The sequence below is a fragment of the Lynx canadensis genome, chromosome D3, assembly GCF_007474595.2.
Source record: "Lynx canadensis isolate LIC74 chromosome D3, mLynCan4.pri.v2, whole genome shotgun sequence".
Taxonomy (NCBI): domain Eukaryota; kingdom Metazoa; phylum Chordata; class Mammalia; order Carnivora; family Felidae; genus Lynx; species Lynx canadensis.
The window spans coordinates 65,016,295-65,031,762 of NC_044314.2; positions in this window are offsets into that span (position 1 = coordinate 65,016,295).

Below are 15,468 nucleotides of genomic sequence, written 5' to 3' on the forward strand. Positions count from 1 at the left end.
AGGCCAAAAGCTGAGAAGAGATTCATTTGCTGCTAGCTCCAGGGGAGACAGAATTTGGAGTCTGACAGAGGAGCTTGGTAAACGCCTCAGTTTTTCTTTTAACCCCCAAAAGGATCACACCTCGGTAATAAAGACTATGTTCTAGAAATAAGAGATTTGCCGTAGAACTAAGGGCAAAATCAGAAAATACCCACCCTCATAAAACTTAAAAGCCCAGCCTCCACAAGGTTTTGGTGACGTTCCAATAATTCAACCCCCTGGAGAACAAAACTCAACACTCTTCAGAGAATTATAACAGAACCCAGAGTCTCTGTGTCCTGTCATCCATGATGTCTGATATACAATAAAAAATACCAGACATGCCAAGAAACAGACAAATGTGACTGAGTCACGAGAAAAAAAATCCAGATTCAGTCAATGGAAATAGATCTGCAAATAATACTAGATAAGTTACAGAAAAGTATTTTATAATGAATATGATTAAAACCTACAGAAAAAGATGGCCATAGTGAGTGGAATCATAGAAAAAATTTTAAATGATTGATAAAGCGTTAAAAATGAAGGGGAAAAAAAAAGGAAATCCTACAACTACAAATGTACCTGGATTTCTGGTTTCCTGGTCCAGCCTTGGCAATCATCACTGCCATCCGCACAAAAGAGAAAGTCGCTGACAAGCTGAAAAATCAATGAACTCTTCTTAGATCCCTCAGAGAACTGAGATCACAGGACAAACGGCTGCCCCCAAATTGGAGAGACAGAGAATCACAACCCACTGGAGCATCAATCTCTGTCTGAACCACTACCAGGGGAGGAAAAGCTAAACTGTAATGGATGAATTGCTGGTGTGGCCAGTGTAGACAAGGGTTAAAGAGTTCAGGGGGCAGAGGTCCGATCTTAAGGGGCCCCGCACCTTTGTGAGTTTAACCTCCAGGAGCCCTACCAGATTCTCATGAGGAAGAAAGATGGAAAAAAATCCCCTTGTGGTCCCAACAGGAAGAGGGTGAAGCAGCCATTTTGAAGTATTGCCCAGAGCTTTCTGTTCTTCAGGGATTTCCCTCAAAACAAACTAAGACAGCCCCAAATGCCAAACCGGCTGGGATTTTAATAGAGCCTAACAGACCTGGAGGAAAAGAAATACCTAACTCTAGCTGCTTCTAGCCTTCCCCTCTCTCCACACCTTTCCACCACATCAGTGGGGGCCTGTGTAAAAATGGGATACAAGCGAAAGAATTGCCCATCTCAGGACTAATTTAAGAAGTGTCTAGGGGCATCTGTGTGGCTAAGTTGGTTAAGCATCTGACTCTTGATCTCAGCTTAGATCTTGATCTCAGGTTCATGAGTTCAAGCCCTACATTGGGTCCCATGCTGGGCATGAAGTCTACTTTAAAAATAATAATAATAAAAATAATAATAATAATAACAATAAGTTTCTAGGAAAACCCAAAGACAACACGGAAGACAAATTGAGGGCACCGGAGGAATATTTTGCCTCTGACACCTATGGCTGCAACAAGCAATAAACATGGACTAAACCCTGGCAAGATAAACAAACTCTCATGCTACAGGCCTGTTTACCTCAGTTGCTTCTTCACAGCACATCATATCCAAATTTCAACAAAAAATTACAAGGCCTACTATGAGGTGCCTGGGTGGCTCAGCCAGTCAAGTGTCCAACTTCGGCTCAAGCCATGATCTCACAGTCCATGAGTTCAAGCCCCACACTGGGCTCTCTGCTGTCAGCGCAGAGCCTCCTTTGGATCCTCTATCTCCCTCTCTCTCTCTCTCTCTCTCTGCCCCTCCCCAGCTGGCTCGCTCTCTCTCAAAATAAATAAACCTAAAAAAAATTACAAGATATACTAAAAGACAAAAAAAAAAAAAAAAACCCACATAGTTTGAAGAGACAGAACAAGCATCAGAGCTAGACTTGGATCTGGAGAGATGTTGGAATTATTGAATTGAAATTTTTATTTTTTCACATCTTATTTTATTTTATTTTTTATTTTAAAGAGAGAAAGAGAGTGCAAGCAGGGGAGAGGGGCAGAAGGAGAAAGAGAGGATCTTAACCAGGCTCCATGCTTAGCGAGGAGCCTGACACAGGGCTTGATCCCATGACCCTGGAATCATGACCTGAGCTGTAATCAACAGTCAGACTTCAACTGACTGAGCCACCCAGGTGCCCCATCAGATTGGGAATTTTATTTTATTTATTTTTTTTTTTAATTTTTTTTTTCAACGTTTATTTATTTTTGGGACAGAGAGAGACAGAGCATGAACGGGGGAGGGGCAGAGAGAGAGGGAGACACAGAATCGGAAACAGGCTCCAGGCTCTGAGCCATCAGCCCAGAGCCTGACGCGGGGCTCGAACTCCCGGACCGCGAGATCGTGACCTGGCTGAAGTCGGACGCCCAACCGACTGCGCCACCCAGGCGCCCCAGATTGGGAATTTTAAACAACTATGATGACTATGCTAATGGCTCTAATGGAAAAAGTGGACAATATGAAAGAATTGATGGATAATGTAAGCAAAGAGATGTAAACTCTAAGAAGGTAAAGGAAATGTGTGAAATCAAGAACGCTGTCACACAAGTGAAGAATGCCTTTGATGGGCTTATCAGCCGACTGGGCGAGGCCAAGGAAAGAATCAATGAGCTTGAAGTTACGTCAAGAGAAACTTCCAAGACTGAAATATGAAGAGAAGGATGAATGAAAATGACAGAACAGAATATCCACAAATCCTGTGACTGTTTCAAAAGGTGTAACATATGTAGAGTGAGAAGACCGGAAGGAGAAGAGAGAAAGGAACAAAAAATATTTACAGCAATAACGACTGATAATTTCAAAAATTAACGAAAGACAACAAATCACAGATCCAGGAAGCTCAGGGAACACCAGGCAGGAGAAACACACACAAAAAATCTCCTCCTGGGCATATCACATTCTCACTGGAGAAAATTAAAGACAAAGAGAAAATCTGGAAAGAAACCAGAGGAGGAAAAAAGAAAAAGAGCTTTCATAGTAAGAAGTAAAGATAGAATCACATCGGATTTCTCCTCAGAAACCACGCAAGCAAGAGAGTGAAGAAAGATATTCATGTTGAAAGAAAAAAGCCACAAACTTAGAGTACTGTATCTAGCTACATTTTCCTTCAAAAGTAAAGAAGAAATAATAAAGACCTTCTCAGACAAACAAAAATTGAGGAACTTCGTTGCCAGTAGCCCTGCTTTGTGAGAAATGTTAAAAGAAATTCTTCAGAAAGAAGAAAAATGACATAGGTCAGACACTAAGATCTACATTAAGAAAAGAGTATTAGAGAAGGAATAAATGACGGTAAAAAAAAAATTGCTGTTTCATATTCTTAAAACTTAAAAAAAATTGTGGGGCTCGAACTCACAACCCCAAGATAAAGCGTCACATGCTCCACCGACTGAATCAGCCAGGCACCCCTTCTTTTTCATATTCTTGTTTTTAAGTTTATTTATCTATTTTGAGAGAGAGGGAGAGAAAAGTGCAGGAGGGGCAGAGAGAGGGGGAGAGAGAGAATCCCAAGCAGGTTCTGCACTGTCAGCGCAGAGCCCCATGTGGGGCTCAGACTCACAAACCGTGAGATCATGACCTGAGCTAAAGTCCAGAGTTGGATGTTTAACCGACTAAGCCACCCAGGCGCCCCGTCATATTCTTAATTAATCTTACAGATAACAGTTTGTTTAAAATAACCATAGCAAAAAATAATCATCATCATAGCAACAATGCATTTGGTAATTATAGCTTATCAATAAGTGAATGACAGCAATGTTATCAGAGATGGGAGGGAGAAATCAGAAATATTCTAAGGTCTTGCACTCCCGTGAGGTGCTATGGTGTTATTCTAAAGAGAACTTGGATTCACTGTAAGTGTATACTCAAGGGCAAACACTTAAAATAATTTTAAATCAAAAGTATAATTGATATGCTAAGAGAAGAGAGAAATGGGATAATATAAAAGGTTCAGTTACAGGGGTACCTGGCTGGCTCAGTCAGAAGAGCATGCAACTCCTAATCTTGTTGGGATTGGGAGCTCAAGCCCCACGTAGAGATTACTTACAAATAAACAAACTTAAAAAAAAAAAAAAAAGTCTGAGTTAAAGCCAGACAAGGTGGGAAAAGAGTGGAAGACAAAAAGAGAAACAAAGAGCAATGAATAGAAAACAGTAACAGGGGCGCCTGGGTGGCTCAGTCAGTTGAGCATCCGACTTCGGCTCAGGTCACGGTCTTGCAGTTCGTGAGTTCGAGCCCCGCGTCGGGCTCTGTGCTGACAGCTCAGAGCCTGGAGCCTGCTTCAGATTCTGTGTCTCCCTCTCTCTCTGCCCCTCCCCTGCTCATGCTCTCAAAAATGAATAAATGTAAAAAAAAAAAAAATGGTGTCAGGAACCTGAGAAAAATCACTTCTTACTGAAGCAACATCACAGTTGACTGTTCAACATTACAGTTTTTTGACAATTAAGGCAAAAGGAAAAGTCATTGTGGAATAGAGTTTTCATTCTCTCGCAAAGGAAATGTGTACATTCTTCAGAAACAAATTTCTTCCGGACCCATATGGAGGGATTGAGCATTTTGGTGGCTTGGATACGAAACATTGAGTAGAATGGATGATGTTTTCTAGAATACTTTCCCATAGTGCCTGGGTGGCTCAGTCGGTTAAGTGTCTGACGACTGTTGATCTCAGTTCAGGTCATGATCTTGCAGTTAGTGAGTTTGAGCCCCACATGGGGCTCTGTGCTGATGGAGTGGAGCCTACTTGGGATTCTGTCTCTCCTTCTCTCTGCCCCTCCCCGACTGGTGCTTGCGTGCTCTCTCTCTCAAAATAAACATTAAAAAATGTAAAAATAATAGGAAAAGAATACTTTCCTTAAGAGACAGGCAAGTCAGATGGATATTCATTTTATCATTTTTCCTTTTAAATGTATATATTCCTTTAATAAAATTAAGAGATAATGAAGATCTTTTAAAATCTACTGTTACAGGAAGATTTCAGTCTCTTCACTGCCACTATTCACAACGCCCCAGACATGAATACTACATATCTGGGGCTCTTTTTTCCAGTAGTTACCTCCATAGCTTTCGGTGATGTGCTTTTGCTACGATTTTTTTAAGTTTGTTTATTTTGAGAGAGAGAGAGAGAGAGAGAGAGAGAGACAGAGACAGAGAGAATCCTAAGCAGGCTCTATGCTGTCAGCACAGAGCCCAATGTGGGGCTCGATCTCATGAACTGTGAGATCATGACCTGAGCTGAAATCAAGAGTCAGCCACTTAACCGACTGAGCCACCCAGGCACCTTTACTATTTCTTGATTTACCAAAATGAGCCACACCCACCGGCTTCCTTTCCTGTTCTGATGAGTGAGGGTTTAACTCACTTCTATCACCAATCCCACATTCTAATACAGTCCCATTATTATTCTTAGCTCCTCTCTTATTTGTATTTGTAATCCTACATCTTTAGTTTTGGTTTTACCTCATTTTACAGCAAACGAAGTGTGGCCGTGGGCTCGCGAAAGCATGATGTTGTCAGTGCCTCTGTCTGGAACTCACCGGTCCTGCTGTATTTCCCATCACCCTGAAGGATGGCGGAATGGCCTTTTGAAGATTTGCTTCTGGTGTCAGCTGGGTGAAATCACTTGGTGGAGCTAGCGTAATGTCCCTAATGTCCCGGGAGATGCGGGACGTGCTTTGAAGCAGCCACTAACGTGTAGTGAAGTTTCTTTCCCCGAGGCAAAGATATCCAAAGACTTCAGGAATCAAGGGGTAGAAGTGGGAGGAGCTTGTTTCACTGTTACTATTCTAATGACCTACCAGTAAAGTTTCAACTTCCCACCCCCACAGCTTCGGGTTCTGCTGGCTTAGAGGTCTTGCTTGGTTGCCACAGGTGGCAAGGGACACGCTGGCTCCACTGAACAGGAAGCTGAGACTGCCACCTGGTGACTTTGTCAGGCAAAAAGGGGGTTGCTGGGGCGCCTGGGTGGCGCAGTCGGTTGGGCGTCCGACTTCAGCCAGGTCACGATCTCGCGGTCCGTGGGTTCGAGCCCCGCGTCAGGCTCTGGGCTGATGGCTCAGAGCCTGGAGCCTGTTTCCGATTCTGTGTCTCCCTCTCTCTCTGCCCCTCCCCCGTTCATGCTCTGTCTCTCTCTGTCCCAAAAATAAATAATAACGTTGGAAAAAAAATTAAAAAAAAAAAAAAAAGGGGGTTGCTGTACTGGTTGGGTGGCTGGGCTTGATTATCAAGCGTAAATCGGTTTGCTACTCCAGAATGGGGGCAAGGAGGAACACCTGGAAGCCAGGAGATTCTCTTGGTAATCTTACGTAGGGCTCCCACATGCTGTGGTAAAAATGACGGAAAACTATAGCAACCTAAAACAGGCAGGACTAAGGGGCGACTGGGTGGCTCAGTCGGTTAAGCGTCCGATTCTTGGTTTTGGCTCAGGTCATGATCTTTCGGTTCAGGGGTTCTAGTCCCTCATTGGGCTCTGCGCTGGGAGCCTGCACACTCTCTCTCGCACGCGCGCAAAATAAATAAGCACTGCTAGGAATTTACCCAAGGGATACAGGAGTGCTGATGCATAGGGGCACTCGTACCCCAGTGTTTATAGCCGCACTTTCAACAATACCCAAATTACGGAAAGAGCCCAAATGTCCATCAACTGACGAATGGATAAAGAAGATGTGGCTTATATATACAATGGAATATTACTTGGCAATGAGAAAGAATGAAATCTGGCCATTTGTAGCAACATGGATGTAACTGGAGAGTGTTATGCTAACTGAAATAAGTCATACAGAGAAACACAGGTACCGTATGTTTTCACTCATATGTGGATCCTGAGAAACTTAACAGAAGACCGTGGGGAGGGGAAGGGGAAAAAAAAGGTTGCAGAGAGAGAAGGAGCCAAACCATAAGAGACTTAAAAACTGAGAACAGCGGCGCCTGGGTGGCTCAGTCAGTTAAGTGTCAGACTTGGGCTCAGGTCATGATCTCGTGGTTTGTGAGTTCGAGCCCCACGTCGGGCTCTGTGCTGACAGCTTGGAGCCTGAAGCCTGCTTGGGATCCTGTGTCTCCGTCTCTCTCTGCCCGTCCCCCACTTGTGCATTGTCTCTCTATCAAAAATAAATACAATGTAAAAAAAATTTAAAAACAGCAACAACAAACTGAGGGTTGATGGGGGTGGAGGAGAGGGGAAAGGGGGTGATGGGCATTGAGGAGGGCACCTGTTGGGATGAGCACTGGGTGTTGTATGGAAACCAATTTGACAATTAATTATATATTTTAAAAAAGTATATTTCAGAAAACACTGAATGTATAAAAACAAACAAATAAATAATAAAACAGGCAGAACCATTTAAAGCACAAAAACTTCCAGAATAAAGGGGCACCTGGGTGGTTCAGTGGGTTGAGCATCTAACTTCGGTTCAGGTCATGTTCTCGTGGCTCGTGAGTTTGAGCCCCACATCGGGCTCTCAGGCTCTCGGGCTCTCTGCTGTCAGCGCAGAGTCACTTTGGATCCTCTGTCCTCCTCTCGGTGCTCCTCCCCCGCTGAGCCCATGTGCGCTTTCTCCCGTGCTCTCTCTCCCAAAAATAAATAAACATTAAAAAAATTTGTTTTCAAGGATAAAGATCTAGGTCACCCCACCAGATTACCCACCCACCCCCCCCAAATATGACTGGCTGAGGTGCTTGCTGGGGACAAAGAGAAAGGGTGGTGGAAGAACACTCATCTTGTCATGTGACCAATCACAGCCGCGAGCACAGTTGTGGCCAAAGATGTCCTGTGTCTTACTTTGATATGGACTTTTGTACCTCATACTTGTCTTTTTCTCCTCTCTCATTCTCATGCTACCAGGAAGTATTAATGTATAAATCGTGGCTATTTCTGTAACTCAATATTAGGCTACAGGATAGCAGAATCCGAATCAGGAAACAAAGGCACATTTATTCAGAGATGGGTAAGGGGGAACTTCGGGTTTCTTCTTTCGGTTCGGCTGTCGGAAGGATAGCTGAATCATACCATGTGAAAGCATGGTGCTCGGAATACCTTTACTTGGAAGTTAAATGTTGAAAAGGAGGTGTTTGGATGCAAAGCTGAGCTGACCCAGGGGTGGATTGTGCTGGGCTGGTTGTGGTTAACCCGGCGCCACCACCATTCATTTTTAAGGCTGAGAACTCTATTTTCCAGAATCCCCTTTCCCTTAGGGTTTTGGGATAGAGCCAGCCAGAGAGAGAAAGTTGTAGGAGGTTTGGAAGATGGAGGTGAATCAGTCACAGTCGAGTATGTGGGTAAACAAGAGATCCACACTGGCTTCCTGGAGCACGACCCCCTTCATCACTGAATTCTGAGATGGTCTGTACAAGCTTCTTGGAGAATCTTGAGACCCACCCACCTTGGTGCTTCAGGCTGAGGTCTTTAGCATGGGCTTCTTTGCTCTTGCAGATAGCTTCCATTACCTCTGTTCTTTTGGCTCTTCCCACACTCACGGAAGTCCCTGATTCTTTTTTTTTTTTTTTTAAGTTTATTTACTTATTGAGAGAGAGAGAGAGGGAGGGAGGGAGGGAGAGAATCCCAAGCAGGCTCCGCGCTGACACTGCAATGCAGGGCTTGATCCCATGAACCACGAGATCATGACCTGAGCTGAAATTAAGAGTCGGATGCTCAGCCAACCGAGTCACCCAGGTGCCCCGATTGTAACACTTTTTTACACAACTTTTTTAGTTTTTAAGTAATCTCCACGCCTAATATGGGGCTCAAATCCATGACCCCAAGATCAAGAGTCAAACACTCTTTCAGCTGAGCCACCCAGGGACCCCTACAAGGTAATTTTAGAACCTTTTTGTTCTTTTAAAAGAAACCCTGTACCCATTAATGGTCACTCCTCATTGCCTCTCTTGGCCCCAGTCCTAAGCAACCAGGAATCTACTTTCTGTCTCCATAGGTCTGCCTGTTCTGGACATTTCGTAGCAATAGAATTCACAATATGTGATCTTTTGCAAATGGCTTCTTTCACTTAATATAATGTTCTCAAGATTTACTCCTGGGCACCTGGCTGGCTCCGTCGGTAGAACATGTGACTCTTAATCTCGAGTTTGTGAGTTCAAGCCCCATTCTGGGCATAGAGTTTCCTAAATAAACAAGCAACCCAGTAAATAAATAGCTTCTAAAAAGATTTACTCATATTGTAAATATGAGTAATTGTAATTTACTCATATTGTAAATACTTCGTTCCTTTTTATGGCCAAATAGTATTCCATTGCATGGGCATACAGCATTTGGTTTATCCCTTCATCACGTGGTGGACATTTGGGTTATTTCTACTTTGGGGCTATTGTCAATAATGCTGCCATGAACATTTGTGTATCTGTTTTTGTGGGGGCCTATGTTTTCAAAATTAAAAAATATTTTGTACTGAAAAACGACACTTTCCAAATGAAAAGACGATCTACAGAATGGGAGAAAATATTTCCAAGTCACATATTTGATAAAGTGCTTACATCTAGAATATGCAAAGAGTTCTTACAATTCAATAATAAAAAAAGTTAATAATCCAAATTAAAAATGGGTGAAGGCCAGGGCACCTTGGTGGCTCAGTCGGTTAAGCATCCGACTTTGGCTCAGGTCATGATCTCGCAGCTTGTGAGTTCAAGCCCTGCATCAGGCTGTCTGCTATCAGCACAGAGACTTCTTGGAATTCTCTGTCCCCCTCTCTCTGCCCCTCCTCCTCTCATGCTCTCTCTCAAAAATAAACATTTTTAAAAAATAAAAATGGATGAATGGATAAAGAAGTTGTGGTTTACATACACGATGGAATACTGCTTGGCGATGAGAAAGAATGAAATATGGCCATTTGCAGCAACGTGGATGGAACTGGAGAGTGTGATGCTAAGTGAAATAAGTCAGGCAGAGAAAGACAGATACCATATGTTTTCACTCTTATGCGGATCCTGAGAAACTTAACAGAAGACCAGGGGGGAGTGGCAGGGGCAAGCAGAAGTTACAGAGAGAGAAGGAGGCAGACCATAATAGACTCTTAAATACTGAGAAGAAACTGAGGGTTGATGGGGGCTGAGAGGGAGGGGAAAGGGGGTGATGGGCATCGAGGAGGGCACCTGTTGGGATGAGCACTGGGTGTTGTATGGAAACCAGTCTGACAATAAATTTCATATTCAAAAAATAAAAAAACAAAAAATAATAAAAATAAAAATGGGTGAAGGATTTCAACAGACATTTCTCCAAAGAAGATACACAAATGACCAATAAGCACAAGAAAAGATACTCAGCACCTGTTAGTAATCAGGGAAATGCAAACCAAAACCACAATAAGACACCGTTTCACAGTCACCAGGATAGCTGTCGCCAAAAAGACAAACACTGATAAGAGTTCGTGATACGAGACAGAGCTGGAACCCTCACACGTTGCTGGTGAGAATGTAGAATGTTGCGACAGTGTTTGGCAATTCCTCAAAAAGTAAAGAGAAGGCTCAGCAATTCTGCTCCTAGGTACATAACCCAAGAGAATTGAAAATATAGGTTCCAGGGGAGCCTGGGAGGCTCAGTTAAGGGTCCAGCTCTTGATTTTGGCTCAGGTCATGATCTCACAGTTCGTGGGTTCGAGTCCCACATCGGGCTCTGTGCTGACAGTGCAGAGCCTGCTTGGGATTCTCTCTCTCCTTCTCTCTCTGCCCCTCCCCCTGACTCTCTCTCTCTCTCACACACAAAATAAACAAACATTAAAAGAAGAAATAAATGGGGCACCTAGGTGGCCCAGTCAATTACGCGTTTTACTTTGACTCAGGTCATGTGGTTCGTGGGTTCAAGCCCCACATCGGGCTCTCTGCTGTCAGCATGGAGCCCGCTTCGGATCCTCTGTCCCCTTCTCTCTGCCTCCCCCCCCCCCCGCTCTCTCTCTCTCTCTCTCTCTCTCTCTCTCAACAATAAATAAAAAACATAGTTCCATACAAAACGGATACATAAATGTTCATGGCAGCATTATTCACAATAAATAGCCCCAAAGGAGAAATAACCCAAGTGTCCACCAAGTGGTGAATGGATAAATAAAATGTAGTATATCCACACAATGGAATATTATTTGGCCATAAAAAGGAACGAAGCACTCATATACACCACGATATGACTAAATCCACTCTCCCTATTTTTTCTTTTGGCATTTGTACTTTGGGTGTCATACCTAAAACACTATTAACTAATGCAAATTTATAAAGATTATTCCTCTGTTTTCTCCTAACAGGTTTTTTTTTTTTTTTTGAGAGAGGGTACAAGTGAGTGAGGGACAAAGAGAGAGGGAGAGAGAGAATCCCACGAGGAACAGAGAAAGAGAGAGAGAAGCAGGGCTCACCCAAAGCGGGGCTCAAACTGACGACCTAAGAGATCATGACCTGAGCCACAGTCCGATCGATGTTTAACTGACTGAGCCACCCAGGCGCCGCTCTCCTCTTTTATAATTTCAGCTCCTCTATCTGGGTCTTTGATCCTCTCTCCGGGTCTAAGTTTTTGGACAGGACCCTTCCAGTGCAGTGATCGTGTTTTTCCCCCAGTGATTTTTGTTCAACGTTAGGCTGAAAAGCCCCTTCCCTGACCTCAATCCTTTCTACTCATGTACAAATTAACTTATCCAAGGCATTCATATTGTGATTCCTGAGGTGTTAGGGGCTGGATGTGTATATAATAGGTACAGTATTTGTCCAACAATCGTGTTTATTGGGCAGCTGCTGTGTGCTTGCATGATGCCGGAGCTAGAAAGGTGAGTAAAATATGATAGTTGTCCTCAAGGAGCAAACACACAAGCTGGAGATTCATTCAGAAGTATTTATTTATTCAGTACTTTGTTTTATTTTAAGTAGGCTCCATGTCCAATGTGGGACTTGAACTCAGGACCCTGAGATTAAGAATCCCATGCTCAGGGCGCCTGGGTGGCTCAGTCGGTTAAGGACCTGACTTCGGCTCAGGTCATGATCTCGTGGTCCGTGATTCAAGCCCCACATCGGGCTCCGTGCTGACAGCTCAGAGCCTGGAGCCTGCTTTGGATTCTGTGTCTCCCTCTCTCTCTGCCCCTCCCCCGCTTACACTCTGTCTGTCTCTCTCTCAAAAATAAACAAACATAAAAAAAAAAAAAGTCATGTGCTCTACCGACTGAGCCAGCCAGGAGCCTCTGTTCAGCACCTTGAAGTGCCCAGCACCAAGCAAATAAGACATCCCTCTTTACTTTTATTTGCTGAATGGTGGCAATGAGTGCACAGGAGGGCACTAAATCCAGTCCAGGAGGAGGGGAAGTGGAGGAGGCAAGGTCTCTTAGAGGAAGTGATGACTGGCGGTCTTCCAGGATGGGTGGCAGTCGGCTGCTGAGGAAGGAAGGAGGCCAAGCCGACCTTCAGAGACGTGGCCTGAGGAGCAGAATGTACACTTCCTCAGTGGGCACCAGGCTGTGCGCGGGGAAAACAGCGCTCCTTCCACCCAGAGAGGGAGGGTGGAGGAAGCAAGTTCCGGGCCATCTGAAGCCATCCCAGGCAGAAGGCTCGCTTCACCCACTTTACTGCATTGCCTAGAACACAGACCCTTAAATAATAAGACGTCAGATGCACAAACTCAGAGCCTCCCGGATGGTGTTCTGTACAACAGAAGATGCAGACGTTCATTGTGGGAAGTCCACCGTTCTCCAGATGGTTTGGGGAGCTTTTCACCTGAGCATCACAAGAAATACATTGAGTGCATGCCGGGAAATGCCGTGTCTGCTGCACTCAGGCGGTGGGGGTGCTGCGTGGCAGGTCCTATAGGTCCAATTCTCCCTGAAGCGGCTGCTCTCCAGAAGCTGAACACAGCTAAAGGCAGGCTAAGGGAGGTGGCTGCAGATGTATAATGGTGCGAAGACCCAAAAGGGACGGTGAAAGCAGTTGAACGGCTGACAACTTCACCTTCCCCTACCGCCTGGTGCAGTAAGCGCTTGGCGCCCCCAAGGGCCCACCTTACTCTATGGCTGGAAGGCATTTGCTCCCTTCTCTGGCTTCTTTGCATTTTTCTGACCTCTTGGGGCAGCAGTGACCCACATGGATGTTAAAGTCAGTGGCTGTTCTCACAGCTGGAATATTGGTTGAGAGGGAGTAGGACTTCTTGATGGGGAGAGGAGAGGTTGGGAAACAATTTGATCTATTTCGGTCATTAGATGTTTGAGAAACTTATGCCAGGAATTCTGGTTTGCAGAGTCCAAAAAAAAAAAAAAGCTAGCGAAGTTTTTAAAGTGAAAGCTACCCGAGTCACGTATCATCTGAGGGCTGCTCATGCAGAAGGTCTGATCTACTCTTCGACATCGGAGGGGAAGTACAGGTTCCTCCCAATTCCAGAGCCTCTGTCCTACGTCACCTATACCGAGCAATCAGAGCCTGAGTGAGCCACCTGGGGTCAGCGGTGGGGCCGGGTGAAGCCTCGGTGTCTGATGGATTTGGTCTTGAAAGGCAGTGGGGCCAGCATGGGCTCCTGGGAACAATGTCACCTGAGGGGTTGGCAAGTCTGAGGCGCGGGAGGCAGAGCAGAGCCTCCAGAGATCGTGCACCTGTGCTTCCTGTGCTGAATGCCACCAGAAGGGGTCGTGAGCTCTGAGGCGTCTGGATTTGGCCCTTTGGCAGCATTTGGGGTGGTGGTGGCTGGTGGTGGAGGCGTGAGGAATTGGAGGGCCAGGCCAGTTAGCAGGATGGGAAGCTCCAGGAGGCGGGAATGAATGGGCGGCAGGAAGCCCGTCTGAGCCCGAGCCAGGCCCTGCAGCCTCTGCCCTTGGATGTCACCTACCCTTTCAGTGTGCTGTGGACAGAACTGCTGCGGGCACTGCCCACCCGCGGTCCCCATTCCCCCAACTGTGACTCCAGGGCTCCTCCGCCTGTACCTCTACCTCTGCTCTCGTCCCACGGCCCTTTCTCAACGCTGCAGCTCAGAGCTCTTTGCAAAGTAGCTCGGGGTCACAGGGAGGGTAAGGTCCCCGTTGCCCTCACCTGGAGCAGCAGCCACGCCGGACCCCCTCTGCTCCTGCTCCTGAGACGGGAGCCACCGGACGCTGTGGGCTGTCTGACCACGTGCCGCTGCTCCCCCAGGCCCCGACCATTGGAACCATTCCCTTCCTTGACCTCACTGTTCTTCGTTACGACTTCTGGACTCTGCATCTACTAAGTCCCAGGGAAACGGAGGGTCCTGTCTGCTCTCTCTGGGGAACACAGCGCCCACCCAGCACAGCGCGGGGTATACACAGCAGGTGGCTGTTTTACAGCTCATGGGTGAACGGGTGGAGTGTCTTGCTTTCGCATTTTAGGGTGTTAGAGAATGTTTTCAGGTGAAAAAAGGGCACAAGAGAAATGTGGATGAGGGACGCCATGGGAAAGTGAAGGGTCACGGGGACACCCATCCTTGTGCGCAGGGTGGACACCGTCAGGGGGAGCTATGAGGGAGGTGTGCCGGGGAAACGGCGCCACTGAGATCTGACCCCACACCATCATCTCCGTGTGTTCGTATCGCTTTTCTTGACTGAATGAGTCTGGGAACAAAAGTCACTCACTCATCTGTTCACGTCCAACTTGTAGAAATACCATCTTGGGGCGCCTGGGTGGCTCAGTCGGTTAAGCGTCCGACTTCAGTCAGGTCACGATCTCGCGGTCCGTGAGTTCGAGCCCCGCGTCGGGCTCTGGGCTGATGGCTCAGAGCCTGGAGCCTGCTGCCGATTCTGTGTCTCCCTCTCTCTCTGCCCCTCCCCCGTTCATGCTCTGTCTCTCTCTGTCTCAAAAATAAATAAAAAACATTAAAAAAATTAAAAAAAAAAAAAAAAGAAATACTATCTTACTTCCATCGAATTTGACAAAAGCAACAATCCTGCCCAGGGACAGGAGGACATTAACACTCACGCCTGGCCAAGCACCCCAGAGACACTCATGTGGGGCCGGAAGGTGCACGGTTCGGTTCCCAGCTGCACACACAACCCTCGGAGCTTCCTGGAGTCACAGGAAATTGGACTCACATCCTGGGGTTGCCAGCTTTTTGTATTAAGGCCACCCCTGACGCCCTGAGTAGAAGGCAAAATTCTCCCAGCATAGGGGCCCCTGCGTGGCTCAGTTAAGTGACCCACTCTTGATTTTGGCTCAGGTCATGATCTCGTGGTTCGTGGGTTCGAGCCCCACGTGGGGCTCTGTGCTGACAGCGTTGAGCCTGTTTGGGATTCTACTAAGTAAAAACTTAAAAAAAATTCTCCCAGCTTAGATACAGTTCAGGGCCCATGCTGGCTGAGGCCAACTCTGGGCCTGGTTCCCAGAGCTCTCGGAGGCCTGCCCTCTCCCATCATGGCCACTTAGGGGTTTATGGCTGCCTTGGTCTGTTGCTGCTGTAAACAAACCCACCGTCCCCCTGGGAAGGACAATGGTGCCCTCAGTGGTCTCTGCCAACCCCAGCTGTTTGGGAGA